Source organism: Budorcas taxicolor, chromosome 19, assembly GCF_023091745.1.
Source record: "Budorcas taxicolor isolate Tak-1 chromosome 19, Takin1.1, whole genome shotgun sequence".
In the NCBI taxonomy this organism is placed as follows: Eukaryota; Metazoa; Chordata; class Mammalia; order Artiodactyla; family Bovidae; genus Budorcas; species Budorcas taxicolor.
The window spans coordinates 7,724,092-7,742,631 of NC_068928.1; the positions used below are offsets into that span (position 1 = coordinate 7,724,092).

The 18,540-nt window shown below is 44.2% G+C and overlaps 1 pseudogene; it reads right to left on the reverse strand.

The window, feature by feature from the left end:
* Window positions 1–13,813: 13,813 nt before the first annotated feature.
* Window positions 13,814–14,670, reverse strand: LOC128064764 (eukaryotic translation initiation factor 3 subunit F-like; annotated as a pseudogene).
* Window positions 14,671–18,540: the final 3,870 nt, after the last annotated feature.

Consider the following 18,540-nt stretch of genomic DNA (forward strand, 5'->3'; position numbering starts at 1 on the left):
GGAAGAACGGAGAGTCTTGTGCTGGGTCCCCCGAGACTCCGCCAATGAATGGCAGTCTCTGTTGCTTCTGCTGGGTATCTTTTGCTGGGAAAAAATTTAGCTATGAGTATAGCTAGTTACTGAGTCTTAGGAGCCCTTGAGACATTGAAGTGGACAAGTTGAATTCCCAACCACACAGGGTCTTTTTTGTTGGAAGTTAGGGTATGCTGGGGAAAGGAATGCAAGTTTGAGCGTTAGAATATGTCATATGCGTTCCCAACCACACAGGGTCTTTTTTGTTGGAAGTTAGGGTATGCTGGGGAAAGGAATGCAAGTTTGAGCGTTAGAATATGTCATATGCGTAGCAGAGTCCAATGAAGCTGGGACTGCAGAGCTTTTTTGCCACTGGAATCCCTTCTATCGCTGCCTGAGGAGGTTAGTCTCTTGCCCTGATATGCTGTAACCAATTCCCAGACTTGCCTAAGGCCTCTGTTGCTGCTACAGTATATCCTCTCAAGCTGTGCCCATGCCTTCATGGAGATTTTCTGCCAGTGGACTCAGGGAGAAGAGTCTCAGGTTGGTTTTCAGATGGTTCTGCGTGATTGCCGTGCATCACCTGAAAGTGAGCAGCTTTGGCACTGAAGCTCCTCTCCAGCACAGCCCAGATGGTGGTGAAGGGGAGTGCTCCCAGTGGGCAGAATGTGGGGCGGCTCACCTGTTGGTTCATTTTGCCTGCAAGGAGAAGGGGCTGGAAGGAAGGGTCTGCACCAAATCATGGTTTGGTTGGAGAGTGGACCTGGGAGGAGCACAACGGAAAAATGGAAAGGTCTGAAGAAGAGGTCTGAGGATAGAGCCTTCTGAATGGCAGAGGAGGAAGACATTTCAGTTCCATAGAATGCTCATCACAGGGCAGAGGAAGGGCTTAATAATCGAGTGGTTGGGACGACCCATTTGGTAGACATCAGACAGTGCCCGTCTCCCCAGCAACTCCTGTGAGCTCGTGAATGAAGTGGTCCTGGCTATGATGGGGGCTATGTATGGGCTCAGTACCAGGAGCATGTGTCCATCAAGACTGACCTGGCTACACATACTGCTGAGTGCCCAATCTGCCAGCAGCGGAGGCGGCACCGAGCCCCTAACGTAGCACCATTGTTGGAAGGACTCAGCCAGCCACCTGGCATCAGGTTGATCACCCTGAATCACTTTCATTATGGAAGAGGCAGCCAGCCTCTCCTGCTGGAACTGCCACTTGCCCTGGACATAGATTTCACTGCCCACAAAGCTTCTGCCAAAACTGCCTTCTGTGGATTTCCAGAACGCCTCATCCGCCATCGTGGAATTCACTGCAAATGAAATGCAGCCGTGGGTTCTCGCTCTCGGAATTCACTGGTCCATCCTTATTCCCCATCGTCTTGAAGCAACCCCTTTGACAGATGATTGACTGAATGGCTTTTTGAAGATTCAGTTATATCGCCGCGTAGGTGGTGACACCGGGCAGGACTGGGGCAGTGTCCACCAGTTGGCGGTGAATGATCTAAATCAATGTTAGTTTCTCCCGTACCCTCGATTCCAAAGTTCAGGAATCAAGCGATAAATACGAACGTCAGTCTTCTCAGGGTTAATGATCCAACAAAGTTTTGCTTCCCATCTCTGTAGCTTTAGCATTTGCTGGTCTAAAGCTCTTCATTACCAAGGGGAAAACACTTTCACTGGGAGATGCAGCAAAGACTGCATTAAATTGGAACTTGAAGCTGCCATCTGGCATCTTTGGGCACTGAATCAATAAAGTATTGGCTGGGGTGATTGACCAAACTAGTAAGGGGAAAATGGGTTGCTGCTACACAGTGGGGGTGAGAAGGGATACTGCAGGAGACCTTTTGGGGTGCCTCTTAGTACTCCCATATCCTCTGATTAAGACCAATGGAAAAGGGATAAACAATAAGATCCTACTGTACAGCACAGAGAACTTGGTATCCTATGATAAACAATCATGGAAAAAAAGTTTTAAGAATATATATATATATATATATATAACTGAATCTATATGTAAATATAACTGAATCACTTTCCTGTACAGCAGAAATTAACACAACATTGTAAGTCAACTAAACATCAGTTTAAAAACTAAAAGATAAACGGAAAACTACGACACCCCAGTTTAGACAGTGAATGTCCCAGACTTCACAAAAGGCTGGAGTCATCCCACCAGGCAAGAACCTAACAACTGAGGTGCTTGCAGAAGGCAAAAGAAATACGAAATGAATAGTAGATCATAGTAGTTGTATATACTAGCAGGTGGCCTTGTGACCAGCTCTGGAATGAGGCCTCTAATAGTTATAAGTATTTCTTCCTTACTTTGATGTGAATATATTTTAATAAATATTAACCAAAATGGTTTTATCTCCTCTCTCATCATTGAATCGGACGTGACTCGTAATCACTTTATATGTAAGTATTTTAAGTTACAAGATGTCAACACAGGAGTGTAAATCAGCTAGGAAAAGAATGAACATTATCCAAAGGCAAAAAAGGGACCCTGACCCTGATGATTTCCTGGGAATGATGTTAGAATGGTTTTGGTTGTAGAAGGCCTAGTGTGTCGTGTTAAACAGGAGCATGGCGTTGTCTTTGTCTCTATTTGAGAGTAAATGTGGTTTCAGGCAATGTATGGGTACCAAGTTAAAAAGGGGTCGACCGTAGTCTTTGTAATGTTCCAACTTACTTCAGCCAAACTGTTTTCCAGAATTAAATTTCCTTTGCGTTTCTGATTAGAATGGCCCACAAGACTGGAGATTCCATAACATTTGTAGGATGGAAATTGATTTTTCCCTACTCATGTGAGCGGCTATTTCACCTTATTAACTCTTGTCTTCTCATCTGATTCCCAATTTCTTGTTTCATGAACTCCGTGTTTGCTTTAGTTTCTTCGAGTGGGAGCAAAGCATTTAGAATTGCCTAGTGCAAACCTTCCAAGGACTGTTCCTCGTCTATTTCATCTGTCTTTTGTGTTAATTTCCTCCATTTTAGTCGAGATTGGTTATGGGTATTTTTCATGCTTGCTTGTCTGTGCATATGAATGCGGGTACCCTTTGAATGAGGGTAGTAATAGAATAATCTCATTCCCCATCCTGTTTGTTTGGTTAATTTCTAGATTGTTCCCTTAGTTTTTATTCTGGAAGATTGGATGTCATGGGTCCATATGGTCTGTTTAGTTGTTTATCTGCCTAAGGGAGGTAGATGCTGGGATCGTGAGCAATAAGAACAGATCTTCCTCAACTTTTGATGGCGTTACATCCTGACAAATCCATCACACGTTATAAAATAGTAAGCTGAAACTGCATTTAATATACCTAACTGAACCTACCTTATCTAGCGTAGCCCCAGCCTATCTTAAACAAGCTTAGAACACTTACATTAGCCTGCAGTTGGGCGAAATCATCTAACAATACAATAGAGCTATTATATAATAAAGTGCAGACTCCCTCGTGCGATCTGTTGGCTGCTGTACTGAAAGTGAAAACCAGAGTGGTTGTCGGGGTCTCACGATCATGTGGCTGACCGGGAGCTGTGGCTGCTGCCACTGTCCAGCACCCCAAAAGAGCGTTGCACCAGGTACCACTACCCAGGGAAAGAGCACAGTTCAGCACAGGACGGGGCTTCCCTGGTGCAGTGGATAGGAATCCCCGTCAGTGCAGGGGACACGGGTTCGACCCCTGGTCCAGGGAGATTTTACCTGCCTCGGAGCAAGTAAAGCCCATATTCTGCAACTGCTGGGCCTACACTCAACCGCTGGAGCCTGCACACTCTCGGGCATAGAGCCACAACTACGGAGCCCACGAGAAAGGGTAGCTCCTGCTCACTGCAACCAGAGAAAGCCCGCACGCGGCAGCAGAGACCCAGCGCAACTGAAAACAAGTCAATAAAGAAGTCAATAATTTTAAAAAGAAAGCAAAATCTGATGTATGGTTTCTACTGAATGCAGTTTGCTTTGCATCATCATCAGAAAATTGGAAGGCAAACTGTCGCAAGTCGTGGGCTATCTGTATTGGGAACCTTCCTTGGGGCCCTATTCACTAATGGCAGAGGTGCCTAGATTTTGCTGTGATCCCCTGCGGTGGCCAGAGTACTGGAGTTTCAGCTTCAGCGTCATTCCTTCCAAAGAACACCCAGGGCTGATCTCCTTCAGAATGGACTGGTTGGATCTCCTTGCAGTCCAAGGGACTCTGACCTAATAGAATCAGGGGCCTCTTCAGCCTCCTGTCTCTCTATCCCATCACTTTTCACTGCAGCCATATTAGAAGATGTGTTCCTTGGGAAGGCCCTATAAATTTTATCCCGTTCTCACCCAAGTTCTGAAACAACTGAAAACAACACAATAAAGTCAGCAGATAAGAAAACCAAAATAGATTAGGGGACAGAGCTTAGCGTTTGAATCAGAATGCACTTGCTAATTGACCTTGAACCAGCCCATCCAAGGGAACGACGCAGTGTGTAGGGCAGACCCTGCCTCTTGCTCATTCTAGTGAAACCATCTGGTGTTGTTTCAGGGGCTCCGAAGAGCTCCAGTACCATAGTCCTTTACGTCTCAGTGCAGAAAAGAATTCAGCGAGAGACAAAGTGATAGATAAGTGATTTATTACAATAAGAGGCTTGTGAGGCTTACAAGCAGGTGGGCAAGGGGTGCTTCCCCAAGAACTTCCTGGGCTATGGTTTTATAATCAATGGAAGAGTGGGGAGGGGGTGAAGAACTTCTTGGTCTTCCCTGAGTAGACGTCATGCTTCCATCATCAGCTCCTCGTCCAGGTTGACCAGGGCAGTTTTCTTGTCCCGGCATGGCCAAGCTAGATCCACGAATCTTGTTTTTCACGTGTGCAGAGAGCATGTCCTAGGGATTATTAACTTGCTGAGCTCTCTGGGCAGGATATGGGGCTCCTGCCACTATTGTTTCACTGTTTGGGGGCACATCTTGTGCTTCTATTGCATGGTTTTGTCGCTAAGCAAGTCTCCCTGGTTTTTTTGTGCCCAAGCAAATGTGCTTTCTTGAGTGATCGTTAACTAACAGGGGTCTCCCATACTTTTTCTACTCACAGTTCCCTAGTGGGACCTCTAGGGGGATTTAATCACTTAGACTTCGTCCTCTTACTCTGGCCCTATCACTGGTAGAGAGAAAAAAGAAAACCAAATCCCCTAAGCCAGGATCTAGGGTAAATAGGCTCAACCTGGTCAAGAAGTGTAGACCAGCATCTGTGCCCCACTGCGATGAACACCGTGAATCAGCTTTTACCTTCCAGCCCGCCCTCATAGGCACCTTCCTGAGTGCAGAGTCAGAAAGCTAAACTATACTCACAGAAGCCTTTGCACCTAGGGTTCTGGTTGTAAGCAAAGTGGAAATTAGATGCTGGCCCTTATTTATTTATCTGGCAAGCCAGGTTACGGAATCAAGAGATTTTTCTGTAGTAATGTTCCAGTATCCATTTTTCCTTTGTATATGAAGGATCTGTTGGGGTGGCAGCTGCTTTTTTTTTTTTTTTTTATTCAACTGCTTCGGGTCTTTAACTGGAGTGCGTGGTATCTTCATGACATCATTCAGGATCTTTCCCTGCAGCGTGTGGGCTCAGCAGTTGTGGGGCACGGGCTTCTCCTGCCTGGCTTTAGCTGTGCCTCACTCAGCATGTGGGATTCTAGCTCCCTGACTAGTAATCAAATTCGTGTCCCCTGCATTGCAAGGCAGATTCTTAACCACTGAACCACCAGGGAATTCCCCTGGGGCGACAACTTCTTATCTGACAGCTCCTAGTCCCTGACTTCGGAGAAGGCGATGGCACCCCACTCCAGTACTCTTGCCTGGAAAGTCCCCTGGACGGAGGAGCCTGGTGGGCTGCAGTCCATGGGGTCACTAAGAGTCGGACACAACTGAGCGACTTCACTTTCACTTTTCACTTTCATGCATTGGAGAAGGAAATGGCAACCCACTCCAGTGTTCTTGCCTGGAGAATCCCAGGGACGGCGGAGCCTGGTGGGCTGCCGTCTGTGGGATCGCACAGAGTCAGACACGACTGACGACTTAGCAGCAGCAGCAGCAGCAGCAGCAGTCCCTGACATGAACTATGGAGATCTCTGTGAAATCGGAGGCTCCAGTGGTAGGAGCTTCACTTGTGCACCAGTCCTTCCATGTTCTTAGACTCACCCATGGATGCCCTCTCCTTGAGCGAGCTCTTCCCTCCTTCCGGTCTTTCCAGTCAAGGGGTGGGCAGTGAAACCTGATAAACCCTTCCCTGCCCAAAATATCTACAGTGCTATTTCCCGCACTAAACTTTGAATGATACTGTAATGTAAGTGCCTGACAAGTAGCTTATATGTTGCATCATAGGTGCCTGGCATTAAACATTTGATTGAGAAAGCACATTGCTCACTACATGGCTACATAAAGAGCCAGACCACCCCACCTGTGGAGTTCCCCCTTTAGAAAGCTCTGGGTGACCCAGATAACTGACTACTTGAGAGATTCTGCTTTTTCCCTTCCTGCTCCTATGTGTCTCATTTCCATTCCTGTGTTTTAAATTCGCCAATTAAGATTGAGACTTCCCTGATGGCTCAGATGGTAAAAAAAATTCTTGCAGGAAACCTGGGTTTGATCCTTGGGTCAGGAAGATCCCCTGGAGAAGGAAATGGCAACCCACTCCAGTATTGTTGCTTGGAAAATTCCATGGACAGAGGAGCCTGGCGGGCTACAGCCCTTGGGGACAAAGACGGACACAACTGAGTGACTAACACCTGAACTTTTACTTTTCACTTTCAATAAAGAGTGAACTCATGAAACCCTAGGCACCCCATCTTGACCCCCAAGAAAGGCAGAATCCAGCTTTGTGCTCTCTTTAGCCATGACCTCAGAGTGTGGCCCCAGACATGCCTGTACCCTCCAGGTCTTGTGAGTAATAACCCTTGTCTTTTCAAATGTCCCTGAGTGTTGCCGTGAGGTGCAATCATGATCAGAACCATAGGAACTGGTCCAGCCACAACAACTGGCTCTAGTAGCAGAAGAGGAGACTCATCACAAGTAGCGGGGGCCCAGGTGAGTGCCCCTAGGCACTCCTCGCAGATAGATAGCATCACTGTCAGTAGGCTGAGACAGACAAAATAGATACCCATCGGGGAACTCAGCCTTCCTCTTTGCAGAGGATTAAAGTAGGGCAAGACCTCGGAGTCTTCAGAGGAAACGTTAAGCAGGGAAGAGGCCTTTCCCCGCCCCCTGCTCAGCACCCAGCACTGAACTTCTCATGTGTCCTTCTTGCTGAAAGGCCTCCTGCCCCTCCCCACCGTCTTACTCGTCTTTCAGGTCTCAGCGTAAGCATGACCTTCTCTCAGAAGCCTCCCCAGATTCCCCCAGGCTGAGTTAGAAGCCCCCTTACTCACTCTCACCTGACCTCTACCTGCACCCTGTGATCCTCAGGCTCCTGGTGATTACTTCCTGCGGCCCTGGTACAGAGCAGGCCTTCAAGGTGCACCCGTTTGCTGGCCGACCGGCCATCCCCGGGCAGGAGTGAGGGACGAACACAATGGGCCGCCTCCAGCTTGTATGGCCCCTGAGTTTGCTGTTGCAGGCGCCTACGTATGTCACTGGCTCTGTCTGGTGTTGACTAAAGAGTTATTCACAACCTAAAAGTTGAGAGTTGTGTTTTATTGGGCAGGAATTTTTTAGGACTTCAAGCATGGGAGGCAGCATCTCAGGTAACCCTGAGAGAGAGAACCGCTCCGAGGAGGTGAGGTGGAGATGGGGCAGGAGCCAGGTTATGTAGAAGTTTTGTAATGAAGGGCCGGTAGGCTGAATATCAAAAGATTATTGCTAATTAAAGAAAGGATCCTCTACGACCCACCTCCCAGAATATTGGAAATAAAAGCAAAAATAAACAAATGGGACCTAATTAAAACTAAAAGCTTCTGCACAACGAAGGAAACTATAAGCAAGGTGAGACAGCCTTCGGAATGGGAGAAAATAATAGCAAATGAAGCAACTGACAAACAACTAATCTCAAAAATATAAAAGCAGGAAAATAAATGACCCAATCAAAAAATGGGCCAAAGGACTAAACAGACATTTCTCCAAAGAAGACATACAGATGGCTGACAAACACATGAAAAGATGCTCAGCATCACTCATTATCAGAGAAAGGCAAGTCAAAACCACAATGAGGTACCATTGCACACCAGTCAGAATGGCTGCGATCCAAAAGTCTACAAGCAATAAATGCTGGAGAGGGTGTGGAGAAAAGGGAACCCTCTTACACTGTTGGTGGGAATGCAAACTAGTACAGCCACTATGGAGAACAGTGTCTGTGTGGAGATTCCTTAAAAAACTGGAAATAGAACTGCCTTATGACCCAGCAATCCCACTGCTGGGCATACACACCGAGGAAACCAGAATTGAAAGAGACACGTGTACGCCAATGTTCATCGCAGCACTGTTTATAATAGCCAGGACATGGAAGCGACCTAGATGTCCATCAGCAGATGAATGGATAAGAAAGCTGTGGTACATATACACAATGGAGTATTACTCAGCCATTCAAAAGAATCCATTTGAATCAGTTCAAATGAGGTGGATGAAACTGGAGCCTATAATACAGAGTGAAGTAAGCCAGAAAGAAAAACACCAATACAGTATACTAACGCATATATATGGAATTTAGAAAGATGGTAACGATAACCCTGTATGCGAGGCAGCAAAAGAGACACAGATGTGTAGAACAGTCTTTTGGACTCTGTGGGAGAGGGCGAGGGTGGGATGATTTGGGAGAATGGCACTGAAACATGTATAATATCATGTAAGAAACTAATCGCCAGTCCAGGTTCGATGCAGGATACTGGATACTTGGAGCTGGTGCACTGGGACGACCCAGAGGGATGGTACGGGGAGGGAGGGGGGAGGGGGGTTCAGGATTGGGAACACATGTACACCCGTGGTGGATTCATGTTGATGTATGGCAAAACCAATACAATATTGTAATTAACCTCCAATTAAAATAAATAAATTTATATTTAGAAAGAAAGAAAACCCAAGCTATGTATAGGGAGGCACAGAAGCATGGGCTCACAGAAGCACCCCCGTGCTATGCAGCTCAGCTATCTGGAGCCAGTACCCTGCATTTTCACAGCCTGAGTTTCCTCGGGGCTCACCGTAGGGAGTAACTGCAGGCTGGCGGCTGATAGGTGGCAGGAATTCTTTTCATCCCTGAGTTGCCTCGGCGCTCACTGCAAGCAGAGATGAATTCAACATCCTCTGTCCACTGCTGCGGCAGGGAACAGCCCGTTTCTCTGGAATTTCACCCCTCAGTGACACTCACTTTTGGTCTTGTCTGCACATGAAATTTGTCACATTCTCTCTCTCTCTTTAGGCCATGCCATCTGACCTGTGGGATATTGGTTCCCGACCGAGGCTCAAACCCGGGCCCTCAGCAGTGAGAGGGCAGAGTCCCCACCCCTGGACCGCCAAGGAGTTTCCGGCCACACTTTCTCATTTCAGAAATGTGTTTTTCTTCTGCGCTGTTCTCTTTTCAGCTTTCTCGGCAGGTGTAGCAGTTCACTGTAGCAGAAGTCTTGGGAGCAGCGCCTTCAGTGACAGCGAGGAGAACTGCATTTCTCCCAAGGACTGTGGCTTAGGGCCATCTGTTGCGAGGTTAGCTGCACCTTAGGGAGCCTATGCTGAGGGTAGGTGATCAGGCAGGCTGTAGGCCGAGTGTCCAATAAGAGAAACTTTCTGAATGAGGACTCACCTCTCACTGGTCAGAATGGCCATTATCACAAAGACTGCTGGAGAGAGTGCGGAGAAAAGGCAACTCTCCTACACCTACACTCTTGGTGGGAACATAAATTTGTACGGCCGCTTTGGAGAACAGGATGGAGGTTTCTTTAAAAACTAAAAGCAGAACTCTCACAGGATCCAGCAGGCCCATTCCTGGGCATACATCCAGAGAAAATCATAATTTGAAAGGAAACGTGCACGCCAATGTTTATTTACTACGGACAAGACATGGAAGCAAACTAAATGTCCATCAGTAGAGGAATGGAGAAAGGAGATGTGATGCATATAACAATGGGATATAAAAAAGAATGAAATAATGCCATCTGTAGCAACAGGGATGGACCTAGGGATTATTATACTAAGTGAAATAAGTCAGAGACAAATACCATATGATATCACTTACCTGTGGGATCTAAAAAGATTATAAAAATGAATTTCTTTACAAAACAGAAACAGACTCACAAACTTCAAAACCAAAACTTACGGTTACCCAAGGGGAAAATTGTGGGCGGGGGGAGGGATAAATTAGGAGTTTGAGATCAACATACACTCACTACTACATATAAAACAGATAATCAACAAGAATCTACTACTTAGCAAAGGGAACTCTAGTCCATACTCCAGTAATAACCTATTTGGGAAAAGAATCTAGAAAAATGGACATATGCATATATGTTAATGTAACTGAATCACTTCACTATACATCTGACCCTAATATAACATGTAAATCAACTATTTTTAAGAAAAATTAAATTTAAAAAAGAAGTCCTCTGTCTTAAAATGAACCTGTCTTCTATTTTAGGCTACTTCAACTACCTGGGCAAGTCTTCCCCGAGTGTAGCCCACTGCCACCTTGTCCCCAGATGACTAAGGCTCTCGCGGCTCAGAGACTGACTCCCTGGGATCACCACTCAGACTGGAGAGCTCTTCCGGGAGCAGAACACATCTCACTCATCTTCAGATCCTGTGGCTTTCCCAGTACCTGAAAGCACATGGCCAACACTCGACAAACCAAATTAAACTTGAGCGTCACACAGCAGCCTGGAACCTACCTAAGTAGTGGAGAAGTGCCTCTCCAGTTCAATGCTTCCATTTTCATTCGGGACTTGGGTGATGTCAGACTTCCCCTCACTGCGCAATCCTTTCACCCGTCTCTCAGATCACTCGATAACCTTAGGGGGACTCTTGCCTGGGGCATGTTCGTTGTATCATTTGTGTTACGTCTATTTGACATTTAGCACGGCCCAACTTGAAACCTAGCTTGGGTTGCATTTTCTACTGTTATCTCCTGGAGTCTGGATGAGTCCCTTGATATGCCAAGTCTTATTGGAGATACGTAGGACTGCAGTCCATCCACAGATACTTGGTATTTTTTTAAGTTGAAAATGTTTTCTGATAATTATTTTCTTATCACTGGTTGATCTTGAAACAACTTTACAAAAAAGTATTTTTGCCCTTCTTGACTCTCCATCTTACAACGATTTACATTTCTTCATACACACTGCTAATAACTAACCATTGCCATGTACGAAACGCTGGGGCAAGTGTTTACATGCCTCATCCCTTTTATTCTTCACATCAGTCCCAAGAAATGGGCACCTAAAAACACCACCCTATTTTATTTATGAGGAAATGGGTTTACTGAGATTAAGAATAATCTCTTCCAATTTTGATTCCTATGGAATCTTTCCTCCCAGTTTTAAGTTAAAGGTCTTTAATAATCTCTCTGTACCATGAAACAATCACCACAATGAGTTTGGTGAACATTCATCATCTCATATCGGTTTAAAATGAAATAAGTAGAAAGAAGCTATATTTGCCTTGTGATGAAAACACTTAGGATTTACCCTCTTAACAACTGCCATGTAAAACATTGTTGTTTAGTGGCTAAGTTGTGTCAGACTCTTTTGCAACCTCATGGATTGTAGCCTGCCAGGCTCCTCTGTCCATGGGATTTCACAAGCAAGAATACTGGCGAGGGTTACCATTCCCTTCTCCAGGGGATCTTCCTAAGGGATCAAACCCACATCTCCTGTACTGCATGTGGGTTCTTCATTGCTGAGTCACCAGGGAACCCCCTACAACAGTGTTAATTACACTTACTATGTTGTACACTACATCCCCTGTACTTCTTTATTTTATAATTGGTCCAGTTTCCCCGACCCCATCTCCCACCTCTGCTGCTGCTGAGTCGCTTCAGTCGTGTCCGACTCTGTGCGACCGCATAGACGGCAACCCACCAGGTTCCTCCGTCCCTGGGATTCTCCAGGCAAGGATACTGGAGTGGGTTGCCATTTCCTCCCACCTCTGGTAAACACCAATCTGATCTCTGTTTCTATGAGATTGTTTGTGCATTGTTTGTGAAGTATAATTACCCTACAACGCAATGCTACGTTAGTTCATGTTGTACAACATAGTGATTGAAAATTTCTATATGTTTCAAAATGATCATCACAATGTGTAGTTGCCATCTGTCACCACACACAGATGTTATGTAATTATTGATTATGTTCCCCACACTATAATTTTCATACCCATGACTCATTTATTTTGCAACTGAAAATATGAGCCTCTTAATCTTCCTCACCTATTTCTCTCCTCCCCCCACCACTTCCCCTGTGGCTACCACCCGCTTATTTCTATATCTATTGTTCTGTTTTGTTGAGTTTGTTCACTTGTTTTGTGTTTTGGAATCCACACATAAGTGAGATTATGCAGTATTTATCTTTCTCTGTCTGACTTGTTTCACTTAGCATAATAACCTCTAGATTTGTCCACGTTGTGGCAAATGGAAAGATTTCATTCCTTTTTAGGGCAAAGTAAAATTCCATTGTGTGCATGTGTGTTTGTGTATGTATATATGTCATATCTTCTTTATTCATTGATTGACGGACACTCAGGTAGCTTCCATATTTTGACTATTGTAAATAATGGCACAGTAAACATAGGCTGCACATATCTTTTCTAATTATTGTTTTCATTTTCTTCAGATAAATTCCCAGTAGTGAAATTGATGGATCGTTTGGTAGTTCAATTTTTGACTTTTTGAGGCACCTCTATTCTATTGTCCATGGTGACTGCACAACTTACATGCTTATCAACAGTTCATAAGAGTTGTCATTGCTCAGGACTTCCCTCATGGGCCGATGGTTAAGAATCCACCTGCCAACGCAGGGGACTCTGATCCCTAGTCTGAGGTCCAAGACCCCACATACCGCAGGGCAACTAAGCCCACGTGCGCTAGAGCCCGCGCTCCGCAAGGGAACTCACCGCGACGAGCAACTTGCGCCCCCAGCTGGAGAGTATCTCCGGCTCACTGCAGCTAGAGAAAGCACGTGCACGGCAAGAAAGAACCTATGTGCCGCAGTGAAAACCCGACATGGTCAAAAATAAAGAAACAAACATTAATTGACAATAAAAAAGAGTTCTCATTTCTCCACACCCTCACCCACACTTGGTACTTGTTGTCTTTTAGTAATAGCCATTCTATATTTAAAAAAACAAACAGTAGCCATTCTGACAGCTAAGATGTGATATCTCATTGTGGATTTTTTTTTTTTGAAGTATAGCTGATTTACAGTGTTCAAGTGTATAGCAAAGTGATATGTGTGTACACACATACACACACATAGACGCACATATACATTTAATGGCGAAAAGTTGACAGCACTTCAACTTAAATATATACTTTTTCAGATTCTTTTTCCATACAAGTTATTACAAGACACTGAATATAGTTCCCTATGGTATACAGTAGGTTCTTGTTGCTTACGGTTTTGATTTACATTTTCCTGTTGGTTAGTGCTGTTGAGCATCTTTTCATATGCTGGTTGGCTATATGTATGTCTTCTTTGGGAAAATATTTAGATTATTTGCTCACTTGTTTTCTTTCACTTACAAAAGGTAGTCTGTGTTTCTTTAGAGTCACAAAGCAGTTGACTGAGTCAGTGACTCAAACCACAAAGACACCATTTCTCCTTCCCTCCAATCTGGGCCCAGGGTTGGCTGGGGCCCTGTATGGCAGGAGGGCTGCCTTCACAGATTCACAGGTTCCTCATTGCAGGCAACGTGACTACGAGAGGTTGACCAGATAGGTCATCAGCAACAGGTCGTTGATGTTGCTGTTGAGCATGGTCTGGAAGTCCTCGGGAACTGTTTTGGGCACTTGGTTAACCAGACTCATCAAGAAGTGGCCCAGGGTACTGTTGGCTGACACCTTTGCAGACAGCGAGTCCTCTGTGCACTGCAACACAGTGCTGGGGGGCCGCCGACTTGCCGCAGGTCGCTGGAGAGGCCGACTACCCGGTAGGGGCTAAAACAGGTCAGGTCAGCTCCAATGCGTCCAGTGTCTAACATGGGTCTTTCACCATCAGAGGGTGACCATCGCCCCCACGGTCCTCCGGGGAACATGCATTAAAGTGCTGATGAGGCCTGGATGCTTGTATCCACCGTGAGGTGGATGGGGTTGGGGGCTTCTGGGCTGTAGTACTCACGGATCAGCACTGAGTGCTCCGTGATGTCGTGGGCTGAAGCGTACCAGCCCAGGATGAGCTCCTCTGGAGAGACTTTCCTGTGCACTTGATACATGTTCTTAACGAATTCCATGTCAGCAGTCACCTCATCTCCTGACTCATTGTGTGGCACTAAAAGGCAGTTGGTGACTTCCACTGAGTACGTGTCAACGGGTCCCAGCAAGGTCCAGATAACTCGGGCAGCTCCCTCATTGCATCGCTCGTCGCTGTCCACGATGGAGGCCAAGATGACCACAAAGCCACCAGGGAAGGGGCCTGGGAGGGCAGGGCCAGACAGCAACCGTGCGGAGACGGGGAGGTCTGCACTGGGGCCGGGGATGAGGCCGCAGCGGGGGCTTTGGGTGGGGCGGCAGGAGGCATGCTCGCCGGTACTGCTGGTGTACCATCTTGTCGAGAGGGTATTTGCTCACTTTTTAATTGGGCTGTTTTTCTGCATTTTTGTTGTTGAGTTGTATGTATTCTTTGCATATTTTGGATATTAACCCCATATAGGAAATACTGTTTGCAAAGATTTTCTCCCCCTCAATAGGTGGTCTCTTCATTTTGTTGACAGTTTCCTTCACTGTGAAAAGTTGTTTAATTTGATGTAGCCCAATTTACATATTTTTGCTTTTTTTCACCTGAGGCGATGTATATTAAAAATATTATTAAGACTCATGTAAAAGTGTACTGGGTCATGTTTTCTTCTAGGAGTTTTATGGTCTCAGATCTTACGTTTAAGTCTTTAATCCATTTTGAATTTATTTTTGTCTGTGGTGTGAGACATATTCAGCATGTAGCTGTCAAGTTTTTTCAACACCATTTATTGAAGAGGCTGTCTTTTTGCCATGATATATTCTTGCCTCTTTTGTCAGAGATTAATTGCCCATATAAATGTAGGCTGATTTCTGGATCTATATTCTGTTCATTGATCTGCATGTCTATTTTTGTAAGAGTATGATACTGTTTTGATCTCTTAACTTTGTAGTATAGTTTGAAATCAGGGTGCATGAGACCTCCAGCTTTGTGCTCCTTTCTCAAGATCGTTTTGACTATTCAAGATCTTTTGTGCTTCCCTACAAATTATAGAATTATTTATTCTAGTTCTGCAACAAATAATGCCATTGGTATTTTGATAAGTGTTGCATTGTGTCTGTAGATGGCTTTGGGGAGCATGGTCATTTTAACAATATTAATTCTTCCAGTCCGTGAGCACAGTGTGTCTGTCCGTCTGTTTGCGTCACCTTCAATGTCCCTCATCAGCATCTGATAGTTTCCAACTACAGGTCTTTCACCTTCTTAATTAGGTTTATTTCTAGGTATTTTATTATTTTTGATGCAGTTTTACTTTTTAAAGATTTCATTTCGTTTATTTATCTGTTTAGGCTTTGGCTGTGCTTGGTCTCTGTTCTGCCTGGGCTTTTCTCTAGTTGTGCTGAGCAGAGGCTGCTCTCTAGTTGAGGTGCTCAGGTTTCTTATCGCAGCGGCTTCTTTTGCCATGGATGGAGTGTGGGCTCTCGGCCGTGGGGGCTTCAGTAGCTACAGCATGTGGGCTCAGTAGTTGTGGCTCCCAGGCTCTGCAGCACAGGCTCAATACTTAAGGCCTACAAGCTTAGTTGCTCTGAAGCATGTGGGAATCTTCCCAAATCAGGGATTAAACTCCTGCATTGGCAGGCAAATTCTTTACCATTGAGCCACCTGAGAAGCCCTTTTGATGAGATTTTAAATGAGACTATTTTCTTACCTTCTCTTTCTAATAGTTAAAGAAACTATTAAGTTTTTAGAAGCACAACAGAATTTATGTATATTAATTTTATATCCTGCAAATTTACCAAATTCATCGATGAGTTCTATTCGTTTTTTGATGGCATCTTTAGAAAATTCTATGTATAGTAGCATGTCATCTGCAAACTGTGACAGTTTTACTTATTCTTTTCCTGTTTGGATTCCTTTTCTTTCTTTTTCTTGTCTGATTTCTGTGACTGGGAGTTCCAACACTATGTTGAATACAAGTGGAGAGAGGGGACACCTTTATCTTGTTCCTGATGCTAGAGGAACTTTCAGCTTTTCAACATTTAAATTTTATTGATTTGTTTGGTTTTGGCTGTTCTGGGTCTTCAGTGCTGTGCGTGGGCTTTCTCTGGCTGTAGTGAGTCGGGCTACTCTCCAATTGCAATACATGGGCTTGTCACTGTGGTGGTTTCTCTCATTGCAGAGCTCTAGGGGGCACAGGCTTCAGTAGTTGTGCTGCCTGGGCTCAGTTCTCCCTGGCATATGGGATCTTCCTGGACCAGGGATCAAACCTATGTCCCTTGCCTTGGCGGGCGGATTGTTCACCACTGGACCACCAACGAAGTCCCAGCTTTTCACTGTTCAGCATGGTGTTAAGCTATAGGCTTGGCGTATATCACCTTTATGATCTTGAGGTATGTTCCCTCTATATCCCCTTTCCGGAGAGTTTTTAATCATAAATTTAAATCATGAATTTATGAATTTAATTAAACTTAATTTAAATTATGAATTAAATTATGGATTTATCAAAAGCTTTTAAATAAAATGTTTGTGTTTCTAATGAGATGAGTATATGATTTTTGTTCTTCAGTTTGTTAATATGATGTGTTACATTGACTTGTGAATGTTGATCCACCCTTACATCCCTGGGGTAAATCCCACTTGATCATTGTCTGTGCTCTTTTTGATGTATTGTTGAATTCAATTTGCTAATATTTTGTTGAGGAATTTTTCATCTATGTTCATCAGTGGTATTGGCCTTTAATTTGTGTGTGTGTGATAGCTTTATCTGGTTTTGGTATATCAGGGTGATGCTGGCCTTGTTGATTGGGTTCAGAAACATTTCTTCCTCTGCAATTGTTTGGAATTATTTGAGGAAGATAGATGTTAACTCTTCTCCAAGCATTTGGTAAAATTCATCTATGAAGCCATCTGGTCCTGGACTTTTGTTTGTTGGAAGTTTTAATATTACTGGTTCAACTTCATTACTGGTAATTGGTCTGTCCATATTTTCTATTTCTTCTTAATTCAGTCTTGAGAGATTGTGCATTTCTAGAAGTTTGTCCATTTCTTCTAGGTTGTCCATTTTATTGTTGTGTAATTGTTCATAGCAATTTTGTTAATAATATGATCCTTTATATTTCTGTGGTGTTGGTTTTAATGTCTCATTTTTCATTTCTGATTTTATTAATTTGGGCCTTCTCTCTTTCTTGATGAGTCTGGCTAAAGATTTATTAATGTTGTTAATCTTCTCAAAGAACCAGCTCTTGGGCTTCCCTGGTGGCTCAGTGGTAAAGAATCTGCCTGTCAATGCAGGGGACATGGGTTCAGTCCCTAGCCCGGGAAGAGTCCGCTTGCCATGGAACAGCTAAGCCCATGTGCCACAACTACTGAACCAGAGTTCTAGAACCCTTGAGCTGCAACTTCTGAGCCCACACACTGCAACTACTGAAGCGCGTGTGCCTAGAGCCTGTGCTCCATGAAAGAAGACACTGCAATGAGAAGCCTCCGCACCGCAGCAAAGAGGAGCCCCCACTCACAGCAACAATGAAGACCCGGAGCAGCCACAAACAAATAAATCTTAATACAATAAAAACAGTTGCTAACATACTTGTTAAAAGACTGAAAAAAAAGAACCAACTCTTAGTTTCATTGATCCTGTTTTTCCTCTCCATTTCATTTATTTCTGCTCTGATCTTTTTATAGTTCCTTTAGGTGTAAAGTTAGGTTGTTTGTATGAGATTTTTCTTGTTTGCTGAGGTTAGCTTGTATCACTATAAACTTTCCCCTTAGAATTGTTTTTTTTAATGTTATATAGATTTTGGATTGCTATGTTTTCGTTTTCACATGTCTGTAGGTACTTTTTGATTTCCTCTTTGATTTCTTCATTAATCCATTAGTCACTTGAGCTGATTTTTCTCTATCCTTGATGATCATTATCTGAATACAGTTGTAAAAAATAGTTAACTCTCCAAATAACTTTTTCTGGATTCATGGTGCAGTTTCATACCTTCTTCTGGGGTCAAGAAGAGTTCAAGCTCAGGAACGATATGGAAATTTAATTTTTTTATGTTTTTAATCATCGTGTATTTATATTTTATGCTCTACCTTTTTTTTTCATTTAATAGTATTTCAAATGAAACTTTCTAGTTATTGGAACTTCTGGATTGGTGAACACATCAAGGTGCTGGGAGAACCATGTGTTTAGAGAGGGCATGGAAACTGCCCTCTCTGAGCCTA